The following is a 14,860-nucleotide window of genomic DNA, read 5'->3' on the forward strand; positions in this document are numbered from 1 at the left end:
GCAGAGCCAGACGACCTTCCTTTCTTTCCTTTCTTCCTCCCTTCCTCCCTTCCCACTTTCTCTCCTCCCTTCCTGCTTTTTTTCTTTTCAGCTATCCATCTATCCATCCATCCATGCTATAAATATTTATTGAGCACTTATTACATGCTAAGCACCCATGCTAGGATCTAAGCACATAGAAATGAAGTCCCTAATCTCATGGAGCTCATAGAATAGTTTGTGTGGCAGGGGAGATTGTTTACAAAGTGTATAGGTAGAAGACAGTGAGGGAAGGCCTCTTTAAAGAGGTGACAATGAGAAGAGATCTGAATGAAATGAGGGAATAAGCCATGAGAAAATCTGGGAAATAATGTTCCAGATGAAGTGAAAAACAAATATAAAGGTCCTGAGGCTAGAACAACTGAGTATTCTTTAGGACCAGAAAACTAGCATGGCTCTAACAGAATAAGAAAGGCAGTGACTAGAAATAAGGTTGGCAGAAAAGGCAAGATCACATAGTGACTTGTAGACCATGGTAATTTTACCCTGCAATGGGAAGCCATCGGTGGGTTTTAAATAAGGTAATGAATGACATAATCTGATAAATGATTTTAAAAGGTCATTCCAGTGAGATATCCAGTCCCAAAAGATATGCTGGAGACCTTTATACTGCAAAATAATCAGATCCTGCATAAAATATATAAATCCTTATTGAATTGTTGGGCATAAACAAAATTTTTTTTAATGTAAAGTAAAATCCAAGGGATGAACGATGCACTCTTGTGAAAGACAAGGGTTTTACAAGGGCAGAAAGATGTTTTTGTGTTTGTTTTGAGTCTCTCCACAAACACGCTCCCCGGCCCCGCCCCCCGCCTCGTGTTTATCTTTCACTGTAAATGAGTAAGAAGGTAAGTGAATAAATTTAAATGGGCACATCCTTACAACCAAAAGACTGTTCCTAAGGAATATTTTTTTAGCACAGTAGTTTTTCAATGTTGGCTAAACATTAAAATCATCTAGATAATAAAAGAAACAAAACAAAACAAACCTGATGTCCATCTCCACTTCTAGAGATTCTAATTTACTGGTTTAGGGTAGGGCCCAAGCATTGATGTTTTTTAGCTTCCCAGCTATAGCTGAGAACCACTACCCCCAAGAAAACCCATATATATGTATATCAAGAGATATAAAGAATATTCACAGCAGCATTATTTCCAACAGCAGAATTTTTTTTTTGGGGGGGGGGTGGTGAGATTCTTACTTCTATCATCAGGAAAACAGATAAATTATGGTAAATTCCATGTAATAGGATATTATACAGCAGGGAAAATGAATAAACTACAACTACATGAAATGACATGGATAAATCTTAGAAACATATTGAGTAAATAGAGAAGTCTAGCTAAAGGATAAGTCATTTGTGTAAAGGTCAAAAACAAGAAAAATTAAAGAACATATTGTTTGATGTGTAGGATAATGCCGTTTTTGTAAAGCTTTCAATAAACATAATGTTTAGAGGTTCATACATATAAGAAAATGGTTACCAGCTATGTGGTTGGGAGTAGATTAAAGGCGGCAGGATGGGGCAGAGCATTACAGGTAGATCTGACATTATTGGTAATGTTTCAGCTCTTAACACTGAATGGTGTTCATTTTGTTGTTATGATCTATAACTTATATTTCATATGTTGTTTTGCACAAATCAAATATCAAATAATAACAATTTTAAAAAGATTTCTACTGTGTAGAAATAGATTTTTGGATAGGTTACATAAGTAGAAGCAGAGAAATAAGTTGGGAGGCTACTGCTGTAATACAGGAGAGTTGATGATGGATAATATCACAGTAGAGTCGGGGGAGATGATGAGAAGTGATCAGACTTAGAATACTTTCTGAAGAGTAAAACTTCCAGGACTTACTAATGGATTGAAGAGTCTGCACTATCTAATACGGTAGCCACTAGTCACTTCTGGCTATTAAAATTAAATTTAACACTCAGATCTCTTTAGTCGTAGTAGTCATCTTAAGTGCAAATGTGGCTAGTGGCAACCAAATTAGCACAGATAAAAATTTTCATCACCACATAAAGTTCTGTTTGATAGTGTGTAGGGAATAAAGGACTAAAGATAGCTCCTAAGTGTTCTGCCTGAGCAGTTGGGTATTCACTATATACTGAGAGATGGGGAAAATTGGGAGAATAGCCAGTTTGGAAGGAAAATGAAGAGTTCGATTTTGCACAAAGAGAAATGTTGAGTAGGCACAGATCAGTGAAAAGTTGGAGCTAGAGATACACACTTGAAATATATTACTAGTATACATAGTATTTTGAATCATAGGATTAGATTTTATTTCAAAATGGTACAATCCCCTTTGGAAGGCCTTCTGACAATGACTGCCAAAATTACAAAGGCATTTACCTTTTGACTCATTTCAGGAAATTTACCGAATTTATATGAAATTACCTGTGTATGATGTCATTCATTGCAGCATTGCTCATAACAACAAAAGACTAGAAACGAACCATATATGGGCAACTGGCTAAATAAATTGTTATATTCACACACTAAACAAAGATGTAAATCAGAATGAGGAAGCTCTCTATGTACTAAAATAGAAGAGTTCCAGGATATACTGTTAAGTGCAAAGAACAAAACTAAGGGGGCAAAACAGTATTCATAAGATGCCACCTTTAGGGCAAGAAAGTAAAAAAATAAGTATAAATATTTTGATTTGCTTATATCTGTGTGAAAACCATTGGGAGAATATGCAAAAAAGCTATTAAAAGTGGTTATCTTTAGGAGCTGGAGTAGAAAGAAGTATATATAATATGGTGAACAGGGCATGGGTGGTAGCAAGACTTCCCAATATGTACCTTTTTACATTATTTTCATTTTTGAACCATGTTAATATATTATCTGGCTAAAACAATTTTACTAACATCTTTTAAAAGGAAAAAGTAATCAGTCACATTAAAGGCTGCTGAAGGGATCAATAAGATATGGACTAAAACTGACCATTGGATTTGGAAAGATAGAGATGACCTCAACCAGGGATGTTTTAAAAGATAGAAGTAGGAAGAAAAGCCTGTTTATAGTTGATTGAAAAAAACAGAGATGACGAACAAGACTACTTTTCCAGCAGAAGGCAGAGAAATCGGGAAGCTGAAGGGATATGCAGCATCTAAAAAGTTCTGTTTCTTTTTAAGATCGGTTCTGTTATAGCAAATTTGTAAGCTAACTGAAGAGGTCAGGTACAGAGTAAGAAACTGATGCAGGAAGCAGAGGAGTAAAATCAGAATCAAAACTCTTGAGTCAATCAGGGGGATGGTCTAATATACATGTTGATGGGTGGTCCTTAGATAAAAGCAAGAACAGTTCATTTGGTAAAACAAACCATATTGGAGAGTGTGAGATCACAAATCATGTTGCCCTTCTCTCAAAACACACACATACATGCACACACTCTAACTTCAGTGGCTTTCTATCATACATGGGTTAAATGCTAATATCATTACCATGGTCCATAAGATCTTCCATGACCTGGGCAGTACCTACTATTCCAAATTTGTAAAACATTACTTTTCTTGCTTACTACATTCCAGTTACATGGGCCTTCTGTCAGTTCTTCAAACATGACAAATTATTTGTTGCTTTGGGGACTTCATATATGCTGTCTGGAATTCTCCCCTCCTACTCTTCCTATTATTGTCTCCTTATTATCTTTTAATGTGTCTACCGTCATTCTCTTATAGTACCCTGTTCTTTTCTTCCAAAGCATTTACCATGATTTTTATGTATATGGGTTCACTTTGTAGTACCTTTGGAAGTCAGAAACCATGTCTGCTATACCCAATATTTAACATAATACCTGGCACACTGTGAGTGTTCGATAAAAGTATTTTTAAATTGTGGTTTAAAAAACTCCACATAATATTAAATTTCCAGCTTAACCATTTTTAAGTGTATAGTTCAGTACTCAATACTTTTTGAATGAGTGAAATGAGCAATACAACCAGTGGTCCAATCTAGAAACTACTAAATCATCCTTGATTCTTATTCTTCCTTTTTCTTCCTCAGACTCTATTCTTAGGCTTGATCATCCTAACTATACAGTTTTATTCATCCTTTCATTTGATCTTCACTACATTGCTCAATGGCTCAGACCCTCATGATTTGTGGCCTGGATGACTGTAAAAGTTTACTATCTATATTCCTGTCTTCAGGTTGTTCACTCTCTAACCTTCACACGTTGTCTTCAAAGTTTTTGTTTTACTGAAAGCTGATCATGTATTTCCTTTGCCAAACAGAAACCAAGAGCATGCAAGGTTGAACCTGGAAATCAATTGTGTGAGCAGTGGTTCTGTTTTACAAAGTTGGAGCCAAGAGCTATCAAGGGAGGTCACTGGAGCCTCAAGTAAAAATGCTAAAGGTCACAGCAAACAGCAGAAGCTGAAGACAGGGAAGGCAGTGGGGATAAGGCAATAAAGATGGAATGTTAAGAGATGCTGCTCTGGAAATGTTATTAATTCTGTCATAGGAAGGTTGCTCAGGGCTCACTCTGCTTCTGTAGCCATTACTATTATTATTATGATTGTTATTGTAAAACTCATCCTTGTACAGTACAGTTTTATAAGTTTGACAAATGTATACAGTTGTGTAACTGCCATCACAAGTAGATATAACACCATTCCCATTACCCCTACCAAAATTCCTATGTATCCTCTCACCCCTGATAACCACTGGTGCATTTCTGTCCCTATAATTTTTCCTTTTCTAAAATGCCACATAAGTGAAATCATATAGAATATAGTCTTTTGCGTCTGGCTTCTTTCACTTAGCATAATGCATTTGAGAGTCGCCCATGTAGCTGGGTGTATAAACTATTGCAGCCTTTTAGAAGTGCCATGTAGGACCTGGCTTCAATAGATTGCTGATTACTACTGTCTACACAATTAATAAAAAATTCCAATAATCATACACAAAAAATATTCACAACCTGATTCCATTTTTATGTCCAAGTATCCCACTCACCTATACCACTTATAATCACACTAGTACTTTCATACTTCACTGCTTCTGCTCATCTGTTCCTTTTGAAATGCCCTTCTTCTCTTTCTTTGCTCACTTAGCAAACTCTAACTGTCCTTCAACTGCTCAGATAAATTGCGATCTCTGCTGCCCCCATCGCCACCACTATACTAGTCTATTCCCCTCTACACACACACACACACACACACACACACACACACACACACACACACACACACACACACACACACACACAGAGTCTTCTCTGTTCCTAATCTCTAATAAGGAGTGCTTGGAGAAGAGGTGGCAAGGTGTAAGTCACACTCTTATAGTACTCTAACCTATTTCTATTATAGCCCTACTAATACTGATCATATTTTTCATGTGCCTGCTATATTGGGTAGGTTGTGAGACTGTTGAAGACAAAGACTTGGTCTTAGTCTTTCCACTTAGTTCATTGTACAAATCTTTGCACTAAGTAAGGGCTACATAAATAATGAATGCATGAAGTAGCACATGAGGGCAGGCAGGTCTCCAGAAATCTTCTGAGATGTCTTAAGTGTGTAGTGGACACCACCTCCCCCCAAATCCCTGCCTCTCCCTCCAAAAAACTTTGACAGCTATTCCCATAGAACACTTCTTTTTTAGAAAAAGAATATAGTCATGCATCTTTTATATTTCATCCATTTTAATTGATTTCTCACTTAAGCAAAATCAACTAAAATTATCATTAACAAATATTTATTGACATTATTCTACCCCTTGTCTTGGCAAATTTTAAGGTAAGTAATCTCATTTTAGTAAGATAAATAATTAATTTTTACTTCAAGTTCAGACCATGTTATGAGTAGCCATGAGTACTTACTAATGAACTACTTGCTATAGTATTCCACGACTGGTGTCTCTAATCCAGACTCAAAAGAGGTTAACTCTTGAGAAATTTTCAGAGTCTATTTTACAGCACTTTAGCATTTGTGTAAAAACATTACACAAATGTACACATGTGAGTATTTCTTATAATGAAAATATTCAGGTAACTAATGATGTTTTAATATGATAAAGAGAATTTAATCATGGTACATTTTTATTTTGAATGACATACCATGTGTGCTCCAAAAAATTGGCAAACTATATACTTTTCATTTAGCTTTCCTTCTTTTTGAGGTATTAGGAAACTAAGAATTAAAACTACTTTCAATGCTTCCCTCAGAGTGAATAAATGCTTGACTTCACAGTCATATAAACATAATACTTTTATTGACAAGTATCTTCTAGAAATTTCCTTGAATGTCTTTTTTATTGCTGTTATCAAAATTATGATTACTGCTCATGGAAATTATAAAGTACACATATGTTTGAGTTAATATTTACTCTATATATATATACTCTAAAGCCTCTTCATTCAAATATCAGTATGGAATTAAATGGTAATGTTTGGGACACGGTATGTTAATTTGTAGTAAGTAAATATTTTGAAGTAATTTTTTCTTTCCAAAAAAATTAGAGGTGCTCTTTAGGAAAAACACTTTTTTTCTGGGTTAAAAAAAAAAAAGCAAACCAGTAAAATAATATCTATGTTAAAAATATTGTTTTTGTCAATTTTAAATTTGTGAGAATAGTATGGGCTAAAATGAGAATAACATCTGTATAAGGTTTTACTAAGTAAATTAAAATATTAACAACATTTAAAGGAATATATATAAGGGGAGTAATCAGGGGGATCATGTATAAACTATATAAATGTCTAACCAATGTACGGTATACTTGAAACTAATAAAAAAGTTCAAATAAAAAAAGAAATACGTATAAGAGGAACAGTATGTAATTAAACAAATGTTTTAACATTGTGTGAAAATCTTAAGTGCACATTACTTGTATATTTGACTCATTAGAGCCAAGCCAGATGAGAACCTACACTTGAATAATGCAAGTTATGGTGAATACATGAAAGAACAAACTGTTGTTCTATTAAAAATGAAAATAAACTGTTACTTACACTAGTCACTCAATTAGAGTAGCCTTTTCTATTTTGCATACTTATCAGGTTTTACTATAAGAAGTTAAAGATGGATGGTTCTTATAAATAAAGCCTAGCTACATTAAAACCTAAGTTTTCCAAAGAGATAAACTTAGGTAATTAAAAGAGAAACACTAAAGAGTTTCCACTGCAATACATCTAATGGTGGTGGTGGTGGTGGTGGTGGTGGTAAAGAAATAGCTTTAGGATATTTATACAAATTATTACATCAAATTTTTATACCAAAGAATTAGAAATTAAGATGTAGTCACACAATTATCTTTTAAACTTCACAAGGCATTCTGGGTATGAACTTTGGAATTTAGTTCTAGAACATAAATATATTTTATTGTAAAGTAATACAGTACTTTATAATAAAATACTACAAAGTTTCCATTCCCAAAGAATTATTAATTTATTCATGATGTATTTTCAATTATTGGCTTTGTGTCTCATTATTGAAAGGGTTTGATCTAGCTTTAAAAGTCTTTCTGCAGCACTACGCTGAATGCTATTAGAAGTTTTTTTTTTTTTAAAGGACAAAAAGATTTCTGAGTTATAAACTTAAGACCTAATAAAATGATCTAACTACATGCAGGTTTGCAAAGAAAATGCTCACACACCCTTAATGATAATGGTACTAAATGGTGCCAATATATAGTGTACATATTAATCTTTAGATCACAACTCTTAATCCAAGTATTAAAGAGTTTACATGTCATACAGTAGTTTGGCCTACTGGATAAAAGCAGTTAAAGAATATCTGTTACTATTTAAAATATGTTTAAATCTCTTGCTTTAATGCCATGGAAACAGTAAAAAGAATATTAAGCCATTTTATGGTATCTATTTGCTCCACTAATTCAATTGTACTGTGATTGTTTTTGAGACTCTTCTCCAAGTTCGAACATGTCAGGCTTGTTTTTCAAGCCTTTCAAGTTGGGACTTATATTAAAAATAGTGCCAAGCAAGAAGTTTAAGGAAACATAAAACCTTCATTGAAATGATTACAGGAGTTCAACTTGATTGTAAACATCTTCCTCACCAACACAGTAGTAAAACAAAGTTTTCATTGGATTATAGTTTATTTACTATTTATAATTTCTTCTTTGACCTATAGGTTACTTGAAAGTATATACAAATTTTCAAGTATATGGGTTTGTTCTAGTTATTCTTTTGTTATTGATTTCTAAATTAATTGTACAATGGGCAAAAAATCAAAATTTTAACCTTCTGAAATTTACTGAAAACTTACTTTAGAGTCTGAGATATAGCCACTTTTGTAAAGAAATGAATTCTACAGTTGCATAATACAGTATTTTATGAGGTCAAAATTGCTCATTGAGTCTTTAAATCTTACTGATTTTTTAAGTCTGCTTATTCCATCAATTATCTAGAGAGATGTGCTATAATCGCTCACTATAATATGGATTATCGGTTTCTCCTTGTGGTTCTTTCAAAGTAAGTTTTCGTATATCTTGAGAATATGTTATTAGGTGGATGCAAATTCAAAACTTGTATCTTCTTGGTGAACTAAACCTTCTACCATGATGAGTGAGATGATCAGCTTTATATCTAGTAACGCATTTAGCCCATTTTGATTTAATATAATTAATAATAATTTGAGTTCAAATCTATAAAATTATTTCAAGTTTTCTTTTTGTTCCAGCCACTTTGTGTTTATTTTTCTCTCCTTTTTTGAATTTATCTCCTTTTATTAAATTATTATTTCTAAAATCTTTCTTCTATTCTCTCTTCTAGTTTGAAAGTTTTACATCATGTTTTTATTCTTTTAGTAGTTGCCTTAAAAATTACAACATGCTTACTTAACTAATCAATGACTTAAGAGCAATCAATCAACATCTTTACCCTTCTTCTTAATAATATAAAGATCTTAGAATACATTAGCATACTCACCCTCATTCCCAGCTTATATATTATGGTTGTTACATATTTTAATTGTATCTTTTATTTCAGCCCTGCAGGAGATATTATTGTTTTATATTGTTAATTTGTGTGTAAATTTATCCACATATTTGTCATTCTGTGATGTTCTTTCTTAAATTCCTGACCTTCTAATGAATATTTTCCTTCTGCCTAAATTACATATTTTAGAATTCTCTTTAGTGAGGATCTGCTGCTAACAAATTTAGTTGTGTAGAAATATCTTTATTTTGGTCCTCATTCTTGAAAGATGTTTTCACTGGACATACAATTCTAGGCTGGTAGTTATTTTCCTTCATTATGTGGAAGATAACATCTAATTGTCTCTGGCTTCTATTGATGCTGTTGATAAATCATCAATTTCCTTTCAAGGTATTTTAGTTTTTTCCCACCTTTGAGCTTTTTTAAAATATCTCCTATCTATCTATTTATCTATCTATCTATCTATCTATCTATCTATCTATCTATCTATCTATCTATCTATCTATCTATCTGCCTGCCTATCTATCAATCGATTAGTCATCTACTGAAGTTTCACTATGAAGTGTCTGGGTTTAGAGTTCTTTTATCCTGATTGAGATTTGCCAGGCTTCTTGAATTAGCAGACCATAACTTTTATCAGTTTTGAAAAGTTCTCAGACATGATCTCTTCAAATATAATCTCTGCATTATACTTTCTTTTTTGTCTCAGCATCTTTTTGTAATTACATCTTCCCCAAGCCTTCAAGTCACTTTTGTTTTTTAAATTTTTATAATGGAAAATTTCATTAGAACAAATATATTGTTGCACCCATGTAACCACCACTCAGCTTCAAAAGTTATCAACATTTTTTCTAATTCTGTTTCATCATTCCCTCCAAATAACCACCCTCACACATTTATTGTTCTTTTAGAGTATTTAAAAGAAATGCCGCAATCCTATAATTTTTAACAGTAAATAATCTAGTATATATCTCAAAAAGATAAATATAGTTAAAATATGTAATTTCTCCACCCCTCCTCCACTTTTGCCAAGCTATTCATTTATTAAATGAATTGGGTCATTTGTCTTGGATGACTTCCCACACTCTGTTTTAGTTGATTGCATCTTTATGGTGTCATTTCACATATTCCTCTACTCTCAAGTATTTCTTGTAAACTGGTAGTTATTATAACCAGTGGCTTCACTAGATCTCAGTTTGATTCTTTGGCAAGAATACTTTATAGATAGTTCCATATACTTTCTATTGCAATATATAGGTGGCACAAAATGAGTGGCTGTCTTAACTCTTAATATTATTATGATTTATCACTACGGTTGAGTATTTATCACTACAGTTGAGTACTACCAGCCTGATCCATTCATCTATTATAAAACCTTTCCTCTAATGGTTTTGGCATTAATGTTGATTGTTGCTTGCCCATTATTTCATTAGAGATTATAAAATGGTGAGTTTTCTAATGATATCATTCCTTCTGCATCTCATAGCTAGAATTCTATGGGGAAGAACTTTCCCTCATCAGCTATTAAATTATCTTGGAATACAATTCATTAAGGAAAGTCAGGATATAAATTCTTGTCTCTTTTCCTTTATTTATCAATTTATATAATAATGGGTGCCCTAGTAACTTCTGAAGTCAACTATTTGGGTATTATCATTATAAGTTCATAATTTTTTATTCATCTGATGTTTCTCGATCTTTGTAGGTATTTATTCTTTTTAATTATATAAACATGTCTCATTGTCTCCAGTATTTAATGTTACAAAAGCATCTGATGGTAAAATCTTTCCTTTGTAGGTAACAAGCCCTTGCAAAATCAAAAGTACTATTATGATATGTCTAGATTTGGATCTCATTCCATTCATCTTGCCTGGTACTCATGAGCCCTTTTAATCTAAAGACTCAAGTCTTTCTTCAGCTCATGTAAATTCTCTTCTTTTTCCTTGATAAATTATTTTCCTCAACTGTTCTCACCTCTATAACCCCCATTATAAATATAATGAATTTCCTAACTCTACTCTTTCTTATTTTTCTTCTCATTATTTTAGTCTCTTCAGTTTTTACCTTGAATTTTTTTTTTTTTTTTTTTGGCAAGGCAACCCTTGGTTGACCTCACAGATTGCAAGGACCTTGTCAGCTTACAATCCCTTATTTTTTATTTTTTATGCCTACAGCACCTGGTCTTCCTAGGTGGTCTCCCATCCAAGTACTAACCAGGCCTGACCCTGCTTAGCTTCCAAGATCAGACAGGATTCAGGCTTGTTTAAGGTAGCATGGCCGTAGACTCACCTTTAATTCTAAAGAGAAATTTTCATGTTTGTCTAATTCATTAATCTGATGTTCTGCAATATTCTATCAAGTGTTTATAATTTTCAAATTTGAAAAATATATTTTTTCATATCTAAGAGCTCTTTCCTATTTTCAAATTATTTTTTATCATCTTTTAGGAAATCAAACTTTCAGAAAATTTGCAAATATAGTACAATGAAAGACCACAAATTCTTTATCTAGATTTACTCATGATTAACATTTTGACTCATGATTAACATTATTTTTGATGACTACTTGCTCATTTATTTTATTTTGTAATAAAAATGTTTTTCAATTACAGTCGACAGGTAATATTATAATAGTTTCAGGTATATAACATAGTGGTTAGACATCTATATAATTTATGAAGTGATCACCCCATAAGTCTAGTACCCGTCTGACATCATACATAGCTATTACAATATCATGACTGTATTTCTTATGCTGTACTTTACATCCCATGACTATTTTTATAACTGGCAACTTGTACTTCTTTATCCCTTCACCTTTTTCACTCATCTCCCAACCCCTCTCCATCTGGCAACCATCAGTTTATTCTCTGTATCTATGAGTTTGTATCTGTTTTGTTTGTTCATTTGTTTTGTTTTTTAGATTCCACATATAAGCGAAATCATATGGTATTTCTCTGACTAATTTCTTGTGTTTCATTTATCAATGGAATGTCTAGTCAAATCACATTAAAATGTTAATTACGAGTTTTATAAAAAATAACTTTGGTTTTTGTGGTAAGTTCGTTTTTTAGGTCATTTGCTCTGATAGCTAAGATTGTTTCCCTTTTATTGACCAATTTTCTGCACAAATTTTAATGAGGCACTCATTTTCAAATTCGTGCATGACACTGAGAATGAGTGTCTTCTTAAGAATGGGGTACCTATTGTCAAAACTAAAGAGACACTCATGCTTGAGTTTAAACAAGTGCCAAGTTTGTACAAGCATCACTGCAAGAGTAGGTGGTTCCTTAAATTTTGCACCTTAGTTGCCTCTCTTGCTTTATACCCTAGTTCTGGCCTTGCTGTGCACTTGGTTGAGGGTTTTTTAAATTTTTTGGTTTTTGTTTGTTTCTTATTATAGAAGTTTACCTAGTACTGGGAGTTGAGAAGGTTCTGTCTTAGTTTGTACAAATTTGTTCAAATACTCTAGTTTCATTCCTCTTCTCCATGCAGTAAAAGGTAAGCTTCCTTCACATTTATCATCAATAATGTACCCTAATGTGATCCTGCCAATATACATCAATAACACTCATTTGTTACTAATTGCTTAGCCTTTGTAAAGCATTTAGCAAATAAGCCAAACTTGCAAGTTATTCTTTATCATTAAAGTGAACAGATAATTTATTTACCTTAGGTTCTTTTCCTATGTGAGGGCACTTTTATATCCATAAGGAAATGTAGCAATTCACTCCTCAGCTGGAAAACTGTTAAACTACCTTAACTCAGTTATTCAAGAATATATTGATACAAAAGAGCAACCTTTGAAAATTAAAAATTACACTTAATTATTTTGCAAAATTTGTTTCAAAAGCAAGCATTCTAATCATTGTTGTTGTTTTTTTAAACAAAAATTTAGCATCTTTAGCTCTCCTACTGAATACAGTTATAAAAATCAAGGGGCTAACTTTTAAAGATGTTCTCAATGCTATGGTTGTTGATTCTTTCAGTTTGCAAAGACCTTTACTGCTACTGCACATTTTTCTGTCAGATTTGCCCCATCGGTGCACTAGGGCTGGGACTAGCGTGAGGCAAGGGAGTGCCTAGAGTACAAAATTGAAGGAGGAATTCACTCTTAGGGTGGGGCAGATATAGAGTCTGCATTTGCACCAAACTGAGAGGAAGTGCCTGCCTCCTTAAATTTTGTGCTCAAGGAACCTCTCTTGCCTCACCGTAGTCCAGGCCCTGTAGTACATATGTCCAAATATACTTTAGAATTTATAATGCAAGTGCCAAAAAAAGAAAGGAATGTTTCTCAATATCTTCACCAGTAATTCTTTCAGACATTATATAAATGTAGTGTGCTGATTTTGCAGAAAATACTATTCAACTTCTGGTAAGTTTTTGTTGTATGCATGGGTTTTTCGTTGTTGCATTCTGTTATACTGTTTCTAGACTTTTTAATGCTCAATTGTAAAATATTCTGATGATTTTCCTTTAAGGTTTACATGACTGGTTTTCAAATGTCACTTTAAAATGACTGTTTCAAGTAGTTATTATTCAGGTTTTCTCATAGAAGAGAGAACCTCACACCAAGATTTGGGCTCATTTGCATTGCCACTATAGAATTCACATAAATAAAAATCTATGGCACAGCCTGCTAACTATTCCCCAATATCAATTCTACTCTTCTTTCTTAGTAAAGAACTCTTGATTTTTAGCAGTGTAATAAAATTGCCCAGAATAAAGATTCATTTTCTAGCCTTTCTTTAGAGGTAAGTGTGGCTGGGTTTGTTTGTTTGTTTGTTTGTTTGTTTGTTTGTTTTTTGTCTGTCCTTTCTTCTTGTCAACTGGCACAGGGTTGGCTGTGGCTCAAGCAGCCTTCTCGAGCCACAGGGTAGAAGTCTATGCTAAGGATGGTTGATCAGCAAAATAGGAGACTGGGTCCCTGACTATGTGAGGCTACTGTGTCAGCACTGGAGTTTTAACATTTTCAAAGATATAAATTTTTTTAAGTTAAATTGTCATTTGGAGCTTCCTATAGCCCACAGATAATCCTAATTCCAATTCAAATTTCATACCAGAGACTCATATGATTAATAAGATCTTTAAAAATAATTCTTGGAGGCTCCACATACATATTAAGAAAAAGTAGTTGATTTAATGTAATTTGTTCTTAACTTTTAGCTAAAGTCAACCACACTGAAAGAAGGGTAGCTTTGTATGGGAGAGATATGAAATTCTAAAACATAAACTATTGTATAGGGAGAAAATAAGCTTGACTAAATTATCATTAAAAAAGTAAAGGCAGATTAAAGGCATTCCAGAGAGAGAAGCTAATACAATTGAGATTGATTCCTGAGGCCCTGCTATATACTCTGCCTAGGGTTCTGTGAAATCTCCTTGGGTCTTTTTAACAAGTTATCCATTTTACTTAAGAAAAAAAAAATCAACCAAATGGCTTGTTTCTGTTACTTACAAACAAAAAAGTACTAACCAAGAACAACAGGTACATACAGGAGTATCCCATTCATGCAGTATTACTGAGGAACAGAGTATTCTGATAAGATATTCTAGTAAGTAAAAATTTTTATAAGTAACTTAAGCTTACCTTTTTGTCCCCCAGCTGTTACTGAATGCAGCTTGGCATTTTATTTTACAAAATAACTGTGTATTTATCATTGTATTCAATTAAATTTTTATCCTCATTCTATTTATTATTTTCCTTGGAATGTCTAAGACATTTTGAATTTACATATGAGGAAATTAATAGTCTGATCGTGTGCTTATTGTTTTTTAGCATGAATGGCCTACAGGCACCATTCTGAACAGTCTTGCATTGACAGAAATGGAGTTAAAGAAGTTTCTAGAAGGAGGCTTTATGTGTAAGAGTTGAAAACAGTGTTTGCCCTGTGGTTTGAATATGCTGCTAG

At 33.1% G+C, this 14,860-nt stretch overlaps 1 protein-coding gene and 1 pseudogene across 10 annotated transcripts in view; both read right to left on the reverse strand.

Annotated features, from left to right (window-relative positions):
* The window catches only part of EHBP1 (EH domain binding protein 1), a 322,192-nt gene that overhangs the window by 137,142 nt on the left and 170,190 nt on the right, over positions 1 to 14,860 (reverse strand). The window lies entirely within an intron of this gene.
* Positions 11,115 to 11,234, reverse strand: LOC111733503 (annotated as a pseudogene).

This window comes from Pteropus vampyrus, unplaced genomic scaffold (assembly GCF_000151845.1).
Source record: "Pteropus vampyrus isolate Shadow unplaced genomic scaffold, Pvam_2.0 Scaffold571, whole genome shotgun sequence".
Taxonomy (NCBI): Eukaryota; Metazoa; Chordata; class Mammalia; order Chiroptera; family Pteropodidae; genus Pteropus; species Pteropus vampyrus.